Source organism: Oryzias latipes, chromosome 20 (assembly GCF_053564925.1).
Source record: "Oryzias latipes strain Hd-rR chromosome 20, Olatipes_Hd-rR_3.1".
Lineage (NCBI taxonomy): Eukaryota > Metazoa > Chordata > Actinopteri > Beloniformes > Adrianichthyidae > Oryzias > Oryzias latipes.
The window spans coordinates 27,190,125-27,207,211 of record NC_136256.1 but is presented as its reverse complement, the minus strand read 5'-3'; the positions used below and the strand labels follow the sequence as shown (position 1 = coordinate 27,207,211).

The window sequence follows — 17,087 nt, the reverse complement described above, 5'->3', positions numbered from 1 at the left end:
TTGCAACCGCAGTCCCTGAGCAGGTGCACAAGAAAACCGTGACCAAAATATAGAATCACAAACTTTATATGGCTACATTATGATAGAAAAGCACTAAAAAATACAATAGTTGATTATTAAAAAGCAGGAAATAAGATCACCATTAAAGCATTTGACACAACAACATGATAGAAAAAGAAATCAGAACATGACATTTTTGAGGTGTTCTCCATTTTTTTCCGGCTGTCCAAAACTGCAATTCCAAAATCCAGAGGCCTGGAAATGTCCCCAAAGTCTCTGTAAAAAACTAGTGTGCATCCATTCTTACTTGGCGAATAGTAACCATAATGCGTTTCAATGATTTGTCATTTGGGAAAAATGTACAGACATCTTTTTTTTTCATTAATCATTCAAGTTTTCATCATCAGAACACAGTGGATTCATAAAAGGAGTATGATTAGTTAATAAATAATTTGGTGTGAACTATAAACTTTGTAGAGGACTCTTGATGGAACCACTCAAAAACACTGTCCTCGCCCAAGGACACAACGACAGCTCGCTGGGGGGAGCGGGAATCAAACCGCCGACCCTTCGATCAGTGGACGACCTGCTCAACCGCCTGAGCCTGAGCCATTTTTTACATTTCATGAATTTTTGTTTAACTGACTTTATGTAGTGATCCGAGCCTACAAGCTCCTGACGTTTTACTACCTAGACTCATAAAGAGCATCAGAAGCAGCTTCTGCTTTGACTCATCTGAACTGCTGGAGCTGCATAGCAGGAAAAAAACCATCATGAATATTTGACTTTCACGCGTCTGTTGAGAGCAAATAAAACCTACACGTTATTTTCATGTGAGAGTACAGCAGGAATCTCAGGTCGGTATCTAATTCCCATCATGCAAGAAAAACTCTCCTAAAGCAGCACACATCTTTCTGTAAGTGGTACTTTTGCATCGTGTTGTCATGGTAACCTCCCAAAGTTAAGCTCCGAAGGTTTTTGCGTTTCCTCACGTCCATAAAACTGGATGAATCTTTGCCAACCAACATCTCTGACTGTTTATACACAGAAACTGAGTCATGAAGGTTTCAGGAAAACAAGATAAATATTTTAAATGTTTTATAGAAGCGAAGGTTTTAATCTCACATCAATTATTTTATTCCCCGAGAAGGGAAACTACTTTAAGGAAGCAGTGACCAGCGGTTTCGACGGCATTTAATCCAAAGACATGCTCTTTATAATAAAAGTAAAGATTAAAACTTGTTTATTTTTTCTGTCATCGCTCTGCCCTTCCTGTTCCTTCACACATTTTCAGCCTATATTGCTTTCATTCTCTTTGCTTATAAGTAATTGGAAAGTGAAATTGCTTTTGAGATTATTTCAACTAGCATTGACTGACCTAATTAGCGGCATGATTGCACTCGCTCGGATGAGATCCGTGCCTAAATCATGAGACTAATTTGAATGAATATTTCAAACCCATGTCTGCAATTAATGCTATTTAAACTGGTAATGTGTCTGCTTGATCACTTAATTATGTTTGCATTCCCTACTGTTGGCAGGGACAGGTGTCTTTGAGTGAACGATGCCAAAAACAAAACAAAAAAATATTTTACTGCATCCTGTAGAAGATATACTAACTAGAAGCACCATTAAGGTGATTTACTGACAGATACGGGTCAAGAAAAATGCAAAATGTCAGAGGAGAACATGTTAAGTCGATATGGAAGCTGGATTATTTAATATTTTCAATGTTTTGACTTCATAATGCGTAAAACTCCAATCTGAGGTCTATCAGTTTGAGTCTTTCAGAAAAACTACAAGTTATACCTCCTCTAATAAAGAAGATGTGTCCATTCACGTTGAGAGTTGATCACCAACTAGGCAAAGTATTCATCTGCTGCGTGACCTCCGACCCTCACTTCTTGCTTCCTCTGCAAAACCCTTCCAGGAACAATCGGCTGCAATTCCACCTGACATGCGTGTCCTCAAAGGGACAACGAGACAAATGTCTCACACCTGCCTCATTCCCGTACTCAGCCTTTTTTTTTCATATACAATAAGAACCAAGTATGTAAAGAATAGAGGGAGGCCAAAAATCCTTCCAGTCTGACCAAAAATGAAGAGCAAACCCCAGGAAAGGCCATTTAAGATAGAAAAATACAGGCTTTTAAAGAAATGATTTACCGTAATTTCCGGATTATAAGCCGCTACGTTTGTCACACGCTTTCAACCCTGCGGCTTGTTCACTGATGCATTTTTTCTAACAACCGCTAGGGGCGCTCGAGCAGAAAGGGTAAGAGTGAGACGGGGGAGTACGGTATATGTGTCGAGGAAGATGCAAGTTTAATGTAAATTCCTGCTTTGTGAATGAGTAAGAAGAAATGCACTTGATGCAGCGTTCAAGTTAAAAGCAATCATTAAAAGCAGTGTGAAAAAATCCACCATCACCAATGGGTTTGGAAAAGCCGTTCTGCTGCGTGACGGAGAGGACAGCGCAAGAACAGGAGAGAATTTACCTCAGAGGGACACTGACAACGACAATAAAGGAGACACTGAGAGAGTCTGTGGCGAAGAATATCTGATGCTATTCCAATCCGACACTGAGGAGGAAGACTTCCATGGTTTCAGTGCACAGGAGGCGCGTGTTTATAAGTTACCGCTGCTCTCAGTGACTTTTACCGGTATGGTTTTTTAACCAGCCCTGGTGCTGTTACTACCATATTGCTGCCCTGTTACTGCCGCGTCACAGGGATTTTTGATCATCGCAGTGATGAAGCAGTAGGAGTGGCGGTGTCGCGGTTTACCCCCCAACACAAAACCCCCAGGCGGCAAAAATATACCGGTACCAGTAATAATTACAATGCACTATTCTTTATTAACAAATAACAGTAACAACTAACTATCTAATAATGAACTAACTATATAGGTGTTGTAGAAAGAGTATGTGTGTGTGTGTGGGTGTGTAAGAGGAGGGGGTGAGAGCGCTCGCTCCTCTTTCTTACACACGTGGCGCCTGGTTTAAGCACACACACATCCTCATTCTACAACACGTTTCAATGTGAACACATGCGGTTTATAGACAGGTGCGGCTTATGTATGTACAAAATGTTTTATCCTTTAAAAATGTAATGGGTGCGGCTTATAATCAGGTGCACTCTATAGTTTTTTTTTTTTTTTTTGACATTGTGAGAAACTTTATTTCGGTTAAGTTAAACAAACAAACTTAAAAACATCAACATAAACATTGACACTGATCAATGTCAACATAAGCATTGAAAATAATAATAATAATAATAAATAAATAAACATAACATAAACATTGAACAAAATTAACCGAAAAAGGTGTTGGGTGAAGCCAAGGCTTATTTCCCCAACCCTGAATACAAACATTACATCTACCTACAAACTGTTAGAACCTTAAATCAGAAAAGAAAAAAGATGAAAAAACCAAAAACAAAAAACAAAACAAACACTTCTCAAAATGACCTCACAACCACCAAAGTCTCTCAGTCCAGAAGGTATTTTTGAAACATTTTAACTTTATACATTTTCTTAAAGTGCAGTATGGATTTTGCATTTTTCAGTTCGTCTGATAATAAATTCCACATGTTGACCCCCTGAACAAAAATACTATTCCTTAATGCGTTAGTTCTGACCACTTTCTTTTTAAACATATCTTTACCTCGAAAATCATAATTATCAACTTTTATTTCGAACAAACTCAGTATTTTGGCAGGTACACATTGTTTTTTAACTTTAAACATAAAAATTCCAGTACTAAGATAAACTAAATCATAAAATTTTATTGCCCTTAATTTAGGAAATATTTGTTTTGTGGATTGATTGTATGAAGAGTGGTTTACAATTCTAATTGCTTTTTTTTGCAGAATAAAAATAGGTTTTGTATTTGACTTGTAACTATGCCCCCAGATTTCTAAACAATAGGTCAAATAAGGAATCATGAAGGAACAATATAGAATATACAATGTAGCTGTGTTTAAAAAATATTTGACTTTATGTAGGATGGCTAATGATTTGGACAATTTAGAGAGAATATAAGTTATGTGTGGTTTCCATGATAATGTATGATTCAAGATTACTCCCAGAAATTTTATTTCATTTACTCTTTCAAGAACAACATCCTCAATTTTTAACTCAGAGATGTTTTCCCGTTTTCTATAGCCAAATATAATGTACTTGGTTTTATTTTGATTTAAAGACAGTTTGTTTGAATCAAACCATTGTTTGATTATGGATAATTCTTTTGTTATGTCTGAAAGAAGCTTTTCCAGGTTATCTCCAGATAAATACAAAGTAGTGTCGTCAGCATATAAAACACAATTTAACAAATCAGAAACTTTACAAAGGTCGTTTATGTATAAAATAAATAATATAGGACCCAACAGGGACCCCTGGGGTACTCCACATGTAACAGGACACATATCAGATTTTTCGTTATTGAAATAAACATACTGACATCTGTTAATAAGATAACTTTCTAACCAGGAATATGCTATTCCTCTAAAACCATATTTCTGTAACCTACTAAGTAACAGTGTGATTTAATGTATCAAATGCTTTTTGAAGATCAACAAAAACGCCTACAGTAAATTTCTTCTTCTCTATTGAGGAAGAAATATAATCAACTAGATGCATTATCGCCATTGAAGTAGATCTACCAGCCCTAAAACCATATTGATCCTCATGCAATAAATTAAACTTTCCAATAAAATTGTTCATTCTTTTAACAAAAAGTTTTTCTAATATCTTGGAGAATTGGGATAATAATGAAATTGGTCTGTAATTTGTAAATATATGGCGATCTCCATTTTTAAAAATGGGAATAATTTTTGCTATTTTCATGTTATTTGGAAAAATGCCCTCCCTAAAAGACATGTTAAATATATGAGTTAATGGTTCAAAAATGAACTCAATTTTTAATTAACGACATATCAATGTCATTCCAATCTTTGGATCTTTTATTTTGAAATGTTCTTACAATTTCTAGTATTTCATTTGAACTAACCTCAGACAGAAACATTGAGAACTTGTTTGATTGGATACTAAGTTCTTTCAACTTCTTTATTGGCTCTTTTATTTCCATTGCAAGTTTATTTCCAACACTAGCAAAGTATTCATTTAATTCATTTGCAATAAGCATTGTGTTTCTGATCTGAATATCATTTTTTTTAAAATAACTTGGATACTCTTGTTTCTTATTGTTTTTTTTGGTTAATTTGTTTATTATTTTCCAAGTCTCTTGCATGTGTAATTTGTGTTGCTCAATTAACTTATGATAATACTGTTTTTTAGAATTTCTTATTATATTCACCAATTTATTTTTATAATTTTTATATGTATTTTCTGCTTCTTTACTTTTTTCTTTTACAAACTGTCTGTATAGTGCATTTTTCTTTTTACAAGCCTTTTCAATACCTTTGGTTATCCAAGGCTTTTCGTTATTTTTTTTATGACTAATTTTAATTTTTGGACAGTTTAAATTATAAAGCTCTATGTATCGATGCAGAAAGGCATCATAAGCTTCATTCACATTGGTAGAAGCATAGATCTCATTCCATGTATGATTACATAGAGCCCTCCTAAATGAATCAATGTTATCAGAACTGCAACACCTTATCCATTTTCCCTGGGTCTGTGTATACATTTTCTTTGAAGACACATTTTTCAACACTGCAAACACAGGCAAGTGATCAGTAATATCACAAAACAAAAGGCCTCCCAAAATTTCTTTATCAGTTCTATTTGTGAATATGTTATCTAGCAACGTTGCTGATTCTTTGGTTATACGTGTAGGCTTATTAATTATTGGGCATAAACAGTTGCCATACATTGAGTTGATAAACTCTCTTATAGTTCGGAAATTATGGTAAGTTTTTTTGTTTTTAGTAGTTTTAGAATCAAAATATGCTGTAATGTTGACAGGAATTTGAGTTGTGACAGATCAATTCAAGTCAATTTAACTCTTGAGAGCTTATTTTTATTTTTTATACTTGATAGTAGCTTAAAGAAAAGATTCAGAAACATCGCAGGAGCTTGAGCAAACCTTAAATGTTGGGTTTATTTTGGCAAATCATTTACCTCTGTACTCACTGTGACAAAGAAAAGACAAATGAGATTATTGGCTATAATGAACTGGTTTAACAACTTTGATATTTCTAATTTCTGGACACATGATGCAAAAACACAAAACTTTCCAAACAGGCGATACTGACTACCAAATGACGACAACTTCCAGGTTGAAAGCAAAGCTTTTTAGAGTCACATTCAGTTTGTCAAATATCCACTAGATCAGTGGTCTCCAACCTCTTTTTCAGGCAACAAATCGGCTTGATGTCAGTTCTGCCGGCCTCTGGGCGGCGCCGCTCGCATGGGATTACGGATTACGGGCAGCGGATCTTTCGACGCCGTCCACTGGGCGGCTGGCTAGCGTAGCCCCACTCAAGCCGATGTGGGCAAACACAGGTGGGCCACCACAGAAACTGTGGACGAACCCATTCGGGGCCCACATTTTCCGCCCGTTTTTAAACCATACGAGGCCCACTTGGCTGGATGGGATGTGGTGGAGAGAATCCAGGAGTTTTCCAAAATCAAACTTCCTTCAGACTCAGATTATTAATAAAACAGAGTGTTTTGGTACCGGTCCGCAGCCCAGATGATGGGGACCACTGCACAAGGATTTCGTCAAACGAGCAAGTCTTTACATGGGTTCTACAATACAAAACAATTATATTTATGATTTAAAAACTTTATTTGACATATTTCATCCTCTCTAAACCTGTGAATCTCCCTAAAGATGATTAACTTTTTGAGTTTGTTTTCTTTAAAAAAGCAGAGATGATTTCTCTACCCTTTACTCAAAAATGACACATTTTTATTTAATCTTTAACATAAATCGTAAATAATAAATACCTATATTCACGTAAAAACAATTTTCCTAACAGATTAATTAACTGGTTAATTAACTTAGCAAAAATAAATGGGTTTTTAGTTGTATGCAGCGTAAAAAGAGTGAAAGAAGAGTGTCTTTTACCTTTCAAGTGATTTTCCTTTATTTACTTTACTGAAATGAAAAACAACAAAAGGAAAATAATGTGATGCAAAACTTTCTGAAGGTATTTTTTCTGCAGGATCTTACATTTTATGGTTTTTAAGACCAAAAATAAGTGGAAACAGAAATAAAGCTTGTTGGAAACCCTGCAAACACGCCACAGCGTGCTCGACTCCCTCAGATGTCAAAACCTGGAACAAAAATCAATACAGAGAACGAAGCCTTATTTACACACACCTGATAGACTGCGCCTCACTGCAAGATGTCAACAAGCTGTTAGCGTTTCAGCAGTTGATTGCTTTTTTTGTTGCTAAGGAGGGAAGTGAAATGACGGCGTTCTGCTCATAAACGTGTTGTTGTGTGGCGCTGTACTTACAGATGGAGGAGCTTTTGTTTGCTTGTTTTAGAACTTAGATTAAGCTCAGATGGCCTCCAAGTCTGACTATAATCCTGCTCCTGACCTAAAATCGAGGAGAACAAAAACAAACTGCACGGTACAAAAAAGAAGAAGCTCATTTTATGTTAGATGTGGACAAAGTTCTCTTAAATTTGGTCAATAAATCAAACTTTTAATGCCAGATGGATTGCCTTTGCACGGTCACTGCTTCCTCAAGTGCAGCAATTGTTGAAAGAAACATAAAAGATTTGCTCCGTGGACATCGTCTTGCCCCCGAGAGCACACACAGATGCAGCTAGCCAGCTAGCACTGCTCCCGGACTGCTCCTGTGCTTTCCCAGCGGCAGACGCTGAAAATTGAGGTCATGCTCCCCGTGAGTCTCTCAGTCAAGACGCCTCTATGTGGAAATATCTCTTTATTCTCGGTTTCCTGCAAATATCTGCTCGGGAAGCTTCCGGAGAGTCTGTCTGTTACTGAGCATCCTTCCTGCAAAATATTTGTGGGTCCTTTCCACGAATCTGAGTGTGCATTGGAGAAGTTTGAGGAGTGCAGCATCATCTTGGCAAACAAAAACACCAGCTTTTGTGAAATTTTGTGGACTATTTAAAGACCCCGTCCAATGAAAATGGTACCTTTGGTGCTTTGCTGATGACGAAGGACATATATGAAGAAAATTAAGCTAAAAATTGCATATGCTGGGCGGGCCACAAGCTCCCTGCTCTGCTCTATTCTGATGCTCGCCATTTCTGTTGCACCGCTAATGTTAGGTTGGGGTGTGAAAGGCTGTATGCTAGCATGTAAACAGAGAGCTTTCTGCAACAGGGAGGGGAAGGGGGTGGTCCCGCCCATAGATCCCACCTCAGAGGTACATTTCTAAGGAACTCCTGCTGCTCTGCAGAAACTATGTCCTGGAAAACAACACAGGATTTTAGATTTAGGCTAAAATCGGCTTTGTCATAATTAAAAGGGTTTGAAAATAGATCCTGAGGATTCTCCTGAAATCACTTTAGAATCTTTATGCAAACCATTTATTTGCTCCAATTGTAGATTTCATTGTTGGCTGTTTTTTTTAAATGATTGCCAATAGAATTACTTATTGTATTTTGTACCTATAATTAACATTAAATAGGTTTTATAGGAAAATGACTCAAATCCAATTTACTTTTAGCATCAAACTACATTAGTTTAAAACAAAGCATCCCAATCAAATAAATCAAACAAAAGTTTTGAAACAAACATTTCCTTTTGTGAAGTAAAAGTTAATGACAGAGTTAATTCTGAGTTGTTTGATGCAAAATGTTTGAGTTATTTTACCCTTTTTGTGGTTTCATCTTTGATTCAAACCATCATTTTGTTTTTGTAAGGTATTACTGACAGTTTTCTTTCTTTCTTTGGTCTTTTATGCCGTGTTTACACCTGTTTCTTTTGTCTTTGTGGTCATTTCGTCCCTCTCTATGCGTCTTTTCTGTCAATTCTGTTTTGCCTTCCGGTGAAGAGCATTGAAGTTTTTCCCCGCCTTTTGAATCCTCTGTGTAGAATTGTACATAGAATTTATCTCTTTTTACTGGTTTTGTTTTGGCTTTTTTTCTTTGTTCCACTCAATTCCTGTCATCAACAGACTTTAACCTTTGAGTTTGTGTGACTGAAGTCTTTTTTCCTCTCATTGCGAGACCCTTTGGACAACCCTGGGGTCACACTGAGCCTCGGCCCCAGAATCTGCCCCAAAGCAACGTCAGCAAAGTGTGGCTAAACTTGCAATTGTGTCTGTCATGATACAGGGAGGTAATCTTTGGTGTAATGGGGGTTTGTGCGGCTGAAACGGGTCTGGAGCAGGTGAGCGACAGCTGAGGCCTGCAGGACCACAGTGAGAACAGCTGATCGCTGCAGAAACCAGCTTGGAGCTGACCTGGAGGGGGACTCTCCACCGTAATCAAGTCCCTGAGGTAATCTAGGCAGGACATTATCTGCTTCGCTGCTTCTCCGTGGCATCTGGAGGGCTCCGCCACCTGCTTCGGAAGGCTCTCCACCACTTCTCAGCCTTTTTTTTTTTCAGCTAACCTCTCACATCCACTTAAACGCACAATATCAGCCTGAAAAAGAGCAGCTCAATGCTTAAAATACAGCTGTGGGAGCAAGCCTTATAAAAGAAAAAAATCACTCAAACTTAATTGCACAAACTTTAAACTTTTGTTTGACTTTAGGTAACAATTACCTTAAAAATCAGCGTTCATCTTGTTTCGAATTCAAACAAAATACAATAAACGTCTTTAAAATGTAACTTAGGTTGATGGGGAAGTCTCACCCGGTTGGACCCACGCAGATCACCTTCTTGATCCATTTTTAAAATGTTCCCAGTGGTCTTTAATTAAAATTTGGCAGTTTTTAGCCAAAATCAAACAAAAAGTTTTTATTGGACACAATTTCTGCAGAGCAGCAGCAATCCATTAGAAACTACCTCTGAGTTGTGGGCGGGACTGTTGGCACAACCCCACCGCCCACTCTTCCCGACATCCATCTATTTGTTAAACACTCTCCTGCTAGCTTACATCTTTAGCTAACATTTGCGGTGCAACAAAAATGGCGAGGAACACCAGAGCTCTCTATCCAGCCGTACAGTTACGATCCAGATGCCAGCACAGAAAAACAAAGACGTACATGGATCTTTTTATCTGTAAAGGCCGTATCACACAGCTATTTTGTGCATTTTTCACAAATGTAATTTCAGTTTTTCGTGATCCGTGCGTGACACACGTCATTCATAAGTGTTTCTTGCGTTTGTCGACGTGTGCAGACGTCTGTCGAGGGTTTCGGCCGACGGGTCTTTACTTGAATTCGGTTTTGAGATGTTCAAAATCTTTGGTCAGTTGAGAATCACGCAGTTTGCACGTATCTTTTCGTAGTTTATACACAAATAATTGTGTGTGATTTGTGTCTTTCCACAACCATTCCACGTTTGTCTAGCAGACTTATTAATCATGTACCACAGATGTCTAACTTTTATTTGATGCACATATTTCGTTAAAATGATGTAATTGACACACAAATCACCAATAAATTGCATATAATCGCTCGTTCTATCTTCATTCTTCCATGGTTTTGTGATTCATCTGTGAAAATTTCACGTAAAGAACTACAACTTTTCGCACTTTTCCATGTATAATCACGTATGACCAATTTATATCCGTGCAGTATGCACAAAATGTACATAGTGGCTGTGTGACACGGCCTTAAGTGGATGCATCAGAATGGAGTGGAGCAGTGAGCTTTTGGCCCACACATCGTATTTTCTACTTCACAAATATGATCTATATAAATATATTTATATATATATTTTAACCGGCATCTTTAATTGACAACAATTTGAATAAAGAAATTTTCAGAAATGCAATTTTGACCTTCATTTTTTTAAGACGTGTCCTCCATCATCAGAAAAATACCACAACAAATGTGTTGTAAACACCAAAAAGACAATTTTATCCTTTTATCCAAGTGGGTCTTTAATGTATCTTCCCTTTTTTAGGTTACAACAGTTTTTATAATGGTGATGAAAATCTGATGAGAATCTGTTTTCCTTTTAGCAGTAGGGAGGAGTCTTAAAGGCTACATTACAGATTTCGCAAAAAAATGAAAAATAAAAACAAAAAGTTCCTGTTGAATACGAATTTAAAGGTTAACAACAGCAAAAGCCTGACATGACCTGTTTGCTCTGCATATTGCTGCTACTTCAGGGCGCTCTGCCGCGACATTTCAAACATACCGCCATAGATTTATATGTATGAGGCATCACTTCTTTTTTTGATAGAAAAAGACAGGCCGGAGAAGAAAAAGCGGGGATTTTTCCTGCCTGAGGGTTAAAATTTAATGATAGTTGTTGGCAGACTGATGGGAGAGACATGCATTAATATCCAAAGAAGTTTAGTGTGATGTTGCATAAAGCGCGTGCACCTCCACTGAAATCCCGTTTTACAAAGTGCGCATTAATTGCTGTCCCTTCGGAACGCGGATTTTTCAGCAGAAAAGCTCGGATATTAATGTTGAACTCCAAAAAAACAAAACATATTGTATGTAACCTGGTAGAAATGGTGAATCAATATGTAATCTAAAAACTAATTTTCAATGATCCCACGCGGTTCTGCTGCTCGCCGTAATTTGATAAGGACTTGATTAGAAAATTGTGCTGTAAATGTTAACTCAGTCTGACACGCGTGGCCTGCAAGCCATCGGGTTAGTCGGATCAATACCACCGGGCCGACAACAGAACCGATCCCACTTTGCCTTTCTAACAGGAAGTTGTTAAGTGACATGTGAAGCTTTCTGTGTGAATATATGTTACTCCTAATCAGACAGAACAAACCTTATTTCCCTCCGAAGAAAAGAAAGTAATTTCTCTTCAAATTAGCTCGCTTGCCATAAAGGAAAACATAATTGCAGCCTAACTGGCCCCAATTTAACAGCACTAATACAGCTTGGAGCCATTTCTCGTGGAGAAACACGCCTGCGAGTTCAGCAGCTCTCAGTGTGCGTCTTGTTTTGCTGCATTTAATTCAAGGTCAAGAGAGATTGTGCCAAGAAAACAATATTTTCTGTCTATTCTCCTGCAGCTTTACAGACATACTTTACCTCAGAAATATTTTTATTACACTTAGATTTTAAATTTGTTAGTATATCTCTGCAAAAAAGAGCAAGTAAATACTTCAAATGTTATAAATGTTAAAATAATTTAAACAAAATCCACATAGATCCAATTTTCTGGCAGTTGTTTTGGTTTTAAACCAACCTTTCCTGTCGATTTTTTGAAATAGTTGTACTTATTTTTGCCATCATCTACTTTGACTTTTGCTTTTTATGCTAAAATGAAGATAATATCCGCCTATGTGTTTCCAAACTACACCATTTTCAAGGCTGCAGAAGAAAACATCTCCTCTCTAAACAACTGTCAGCTAAAACTCACCAGCTTTGTTTCCTGTGAAATGTTCTGGTCTCACCTTTTTGTTTTCCATTTTTCCTCTTTTTTAAATCCTACCATCCTCATCAGCTTTATTAGCAGACATGAGGTCCATTTTAAATATCTATGCAAGTCAAAAATAAAAGAACTGAATGATTCTATTCCTGTTTCTGAGATGTGATGACACCAGACAAGCATTAAAAGAACATTAAGAATTGTATGTCGACTTGCATTGGTTAAAATTGAATATCAGATATTTCATAGTTAAACTCCAGACTGCTGTACTTTTTTCCTCCCACCTGTTTCTATCGCTTTAATCTCATTTGTATCAGTACGGTTCCAGGTTTATTTCACATTTACGGATTTTACTGCTTTTATTGACACTATATGAGAGCTGGACTGAGTGACCCCTCCCCTCTGGCAGTCCAAACAGGAAATACCTGCTGGTTCCGGGAAGCCAAAATCCCATAGACGTCTAAGCAGCTTCTTAGTCATTTTATTGGTCAGGATAACCGTTATTGGTCTGATACTTTAAAAAAAAAAAAACATGTTCTTGATATTTTTTGTGTAGTTCAAGTTATAAACTGACCAATCAGATGGCTCAATAAAAGTAGGTGGAGCCTGATGGAGACCACCTGACTTGGGTGCCAAGTTGTTTGGGTGACAAGTGGTAGGGGTGTGGCCTTCCAACAAGCTCACTCCTGATTGGCGACAGTGGTTGCCATAAAAACTCAGACCGACTCGGACCAATCACTGCCGTGGGAGAACATCTGGCTCCAACATGAGAGTCCAAATTGTTGAAGGAGGAGTGTTTGATTCAAAACTATTTGCAAATTTATCAGGTTTCATTTTGTCTTAGTGGAGGTCTGTGTGATGGCTTGACGCATGATCTCTGTTATGTAACGCATTCCACAGGTGTTTCATAGGAACGTTTTAGAAGCAAAAAGTTTAAATCAGCAGAAATTTGAATTTCCTTTGAATCACTTACGATTAAAGGTTCAAACAAGATCTCTTTCTTGAACATTTTAAGGATTTTTAGGATAAATGGCATCAAAGCCAATCTAGTTAGTCCTGTTTGCATCTGTACAGCGTCTAAAGTCCAAAGCCTGCTTGTAACCTGCAATTTTCGGACTATATTAAGCTGAAAGTCCACTCCCGCCTACAAGCATGCTGTCACAGACTCATGGTCTGCACATGCTTGATGCATACAGCTGGTTCCCATCTGATGTTTTATTCATGCCAGCAGAGGTATAGGCACACATGAGCTATCACACCTCTCTGTAAGTCTCCGGTGCAGCTCTGGCTTGGCCCAGATAACAGAGAACCTGCCTGAAGGGAGACACAGCACTGCAGGACGTAATGGACTCTATCATAATGCTTAGCAGGAGAGATGAACGGGGAGCTCGTGGCAGCGTGGCGCGGCAGAAACGCCTCTCAGCCGGTCCTCTGAAGACGTCCAAATATGTCAGGATGCAGTGACCAGGGAAAAGCTGGCAGATGAAATGATCTTACATTTTGCACAAAAGCAAAAAGGAGGTGCATTAAACAAGAAACACGGAGGAAAGTGAGAGAATTTGCTGAAAAATGTCATCTGGATGCATTGAAATGGTCTCCAGCCAAAACAGACAAAAAGCCTTGAAAATGAAAAAGATTCTATTAATTATCAGTGAACCACTTTCACGTCTCCCATCCTAAATAACGACACGAAAAAGTGTGGCTGCTTTTCTTTTTTAGGGAAAAAGTCCAAGCAAAGAAGTGTTATCAAACTGTGTCAACTCAATATCAATAAGTGAGAGGCAGATTTACACATAAATGATCTCGCCATGAGCGCAAACACCGACTGACGCCTACACATTGTTTCCAAATTGTCTCACAAATTGGAAACGCATGGAAACATCCCTGTATCTCTTCATCTACATCTGCTTTATGGCCTGCGCCGCCTGAACAGGGAAATCGATCCCCGATAAAGCCTTCAGCATCTGATCAAATGTTTCTTCTTAATTGCTGTAATCATTCGGCCTTATTAAAAATGGAGCTTCCCCCTTCTGAGCTCTGCAGTCGATGTCTAACATTATCCCATTTCGGCGCATTAAAGCTGACCTGACTGTGATCTACTGTGGCAGCCTGTTTAATGACACTGAAACTTAACAGTCTATACTCAGACCTAATGGTCCCACTCTTGTGTGTTTTACGAGTCTGCGATGTCACACTGACAGAGGCTCCGTCCTGCTCTGTGAAGATGAAAACATGTGGATCCCAGGAAAGCTAATTGACGACGTCTGACGTCCAAACGTTCACCGCTCCGCGCCAAACTTAGGGAATTGTCCTGCAGATGTGCAGAGTGACTCGAAAGCCAAAGCAAATGAATCCAGCTGTTGTTTGCAAGCCTTTCCATTTGATTTTATGCTAGGACTACATCACATCTATTAGGTTGTTTATGCCTTTTCTGCAGCACACCAGTAATCTGAAGTAAAGCTGCCTTTTTGAGGGATTAATTCACATTAAGTCCTCTTTTAGGCACATCAGTAGCTCTATTCTTTCCTGCAAAATCTGATTTGACAAAATCCAGGAGTTTTTATGCGTGCAAAAGCTGATCTGAGTTTGTGCAACCATGGAGAGAGTACTTTAGTTTTGCAAGATATTTGCACATCATGCAGTTTTGCCTATTTGTTTTATGCAGAGGGCATCCATATTGAAAACATCTTCGTTTTTGCATCCTTTCCATCTTTATCAGCTGCTTACATTTATTATTGTTGGAATCAGCTGCGATTTTTAATCTCCTTGCTGAGCACCAGCACATGATTTAAAACGCACTAGGTTCTCAGACTGATGAACGCTCTGGCCAGCTCTACAAAATAACACGTCAGCCACAGGTGCATATTTCTGTCACCTCATTCTTTATTGCAAACACACACAGGTTTTCCACGCATTTTCACATTTATAGTGGTATATATATGTATGGATGTATGTATATACCTGCAAGGGGAAAAGTGTCTGTTCATCCTCGTTGATATAGAAAAGAAAAACGCATTGAACTCTCCCCAAGAATCAAAACTCCCCTCGTCCACCCAGAATCATCTAGTCAGAAAAATAAAAACATCCAAAAAATACTTGACACAGTCACCAGCAAAAGTATAACGCAAAAATGAGAGAAACACAAAAAAAAGGAAGAAAAACACAAACCTGTGAGCTCAGCTGCAAGAAAAGTACCAGGTTAAAACGTCACGGGGGCTTAAAAAGGTTTCCCTTTAGAAAGAAAAGAGAAACAAAGTAAAAGCGAAGGGGTTGGATCGCTGAGACTCCCCCGAGACAGGAAAATGACAAAACTCGAAGGCAACCAACACCACTGCAAAATGCAAACCCAGGCACAGCAACTGCAAAAGTCGACAGCAACAAAAAAAATCAAAACGTTTGGAAAAATCTCATTACCGCTCAAACCTGTTTGGCTCCTGATGCTTAAAAACAAAACTGCAAGCGAGTCAAGGCTGTCTCCTGACCGATTACGCACCCGTTTACCCTGCTGGCACTCCGGATGATCAGAACGACTGCATGCTCAAAACTTGATGGGAAAAACGCTCAAAACCACCACGTCAAAGCCCGATTCAAACACCAGCAAAAGGAGGAAAAATAACCAAAAAAAAGGGGGAGCAATTCAAAAGACAAAAAATGCTTTAGAAAAAAGAGGCCAGTGGAAATCTGTACTCACCGAGCGGGAGTAAAATGTTGCAATAAAAATGTGAAATGGTTCAAAATACAGTATGGCGGTGCGAGCCCGAATGCTGTGCCTTTTCTCTAGCGCTCTGCCTCCAGTCCTGTCATGTGACTGATTTAGCCTCGACTTCCAGCAATGAGAGTCCAGCTGATGCTCGGCGCTCTCCTCACAAGGAGGTAGTCCTTCACGAGCCGCGGTTCCGACTGAGCCGGCTGTGGGCTTTTCTGCTGCCGTTTTAAAGATGCAGCCCTCTCACGGAGTCACGGTCCACGCGGACACTCGCCTCCTTCGCGGGGGTCCGCGTGCCTCTTCTCTGCTCTGTGGACCGGGGGAAAAACACGAGACGGTCAGCTCTGTCCGTGGTGCTGAAAGACAGCGCCATGAAAGGCGCTGTCCGTGGTGCTGAAATCAGTGGGAGAATGCACTCAGGAGAAACTGCTGAAACTGAAGGTTTGCATTAAGAAGCACCACATCATTCGTTACTTAATCAAAGATAATGGCCACAAAACGAAGGTTTATCCCACATCTGTACATGCCTCATACCGATACATATCTTCAAGTTATTGAACATTACCATAAAGGACTGTAAAAAAATGTTAAAATGCCATTTAAAAAATATAATCTGAGCAACATTCAGGGTAAAAGAAAACTCCAGAAGAACCTAAAATGTACAACAAAATAATAATAATAATAGCAATGAATTCATCATTTAGGACGTGCACATTGAACAATTAAATAAACTATCCTGGGAAATTAGACCTAAAGACTTCTGCTTGGTTTAAGACAAATGACAAACAGGAGGCATCATCATTCAGAACCTGCTGAGTCCCTTTCAGGGTCACGGGGTTGCTGGAGCCAACCCAACTACTGTTGGGTGAAGGCGGGGTACACCCTGAACAGGTCGCCATGTTGCAAGGTCACTCACTCACAAGCACACATAGGGACAATTTAGAGACACCCAATTAGCCTGAAAATAAAAATC

At 38.7% G+C, this 17,087-nt stretch overlaps 1 protein-coding gene across 5 annotated transcripts in view; it reads right to left on the bottom strand.

The window, feature by feature from the left end:
• The window catches only part of ralylb (RALY RNA binding protein like b), a 152,054-nt gene extending 135,533 nt beyond the window's left edge, over positions 1-16,521 (bottom strand). The window contains exons 1-3 of one of the 5 annotated variants that reach the window (XM_023950099.2): positions 16,100-16,506; positions 15,577-15,639; positions 15,370-15,471 (exon numbers count right to left, since the gene is read on the bottom strand). The gene's annotated coding sequence lies outside the window, so the exon portion shown is untranslated. The other 4 variants (XM_078938318.1, XM_023950100.2, XM_078938319.1 and 1 more) reach the window with 4 other exon arrangements.
• Between the last annotated feature and the right edge of the window lie 566 nt (positions 16,522-17,087).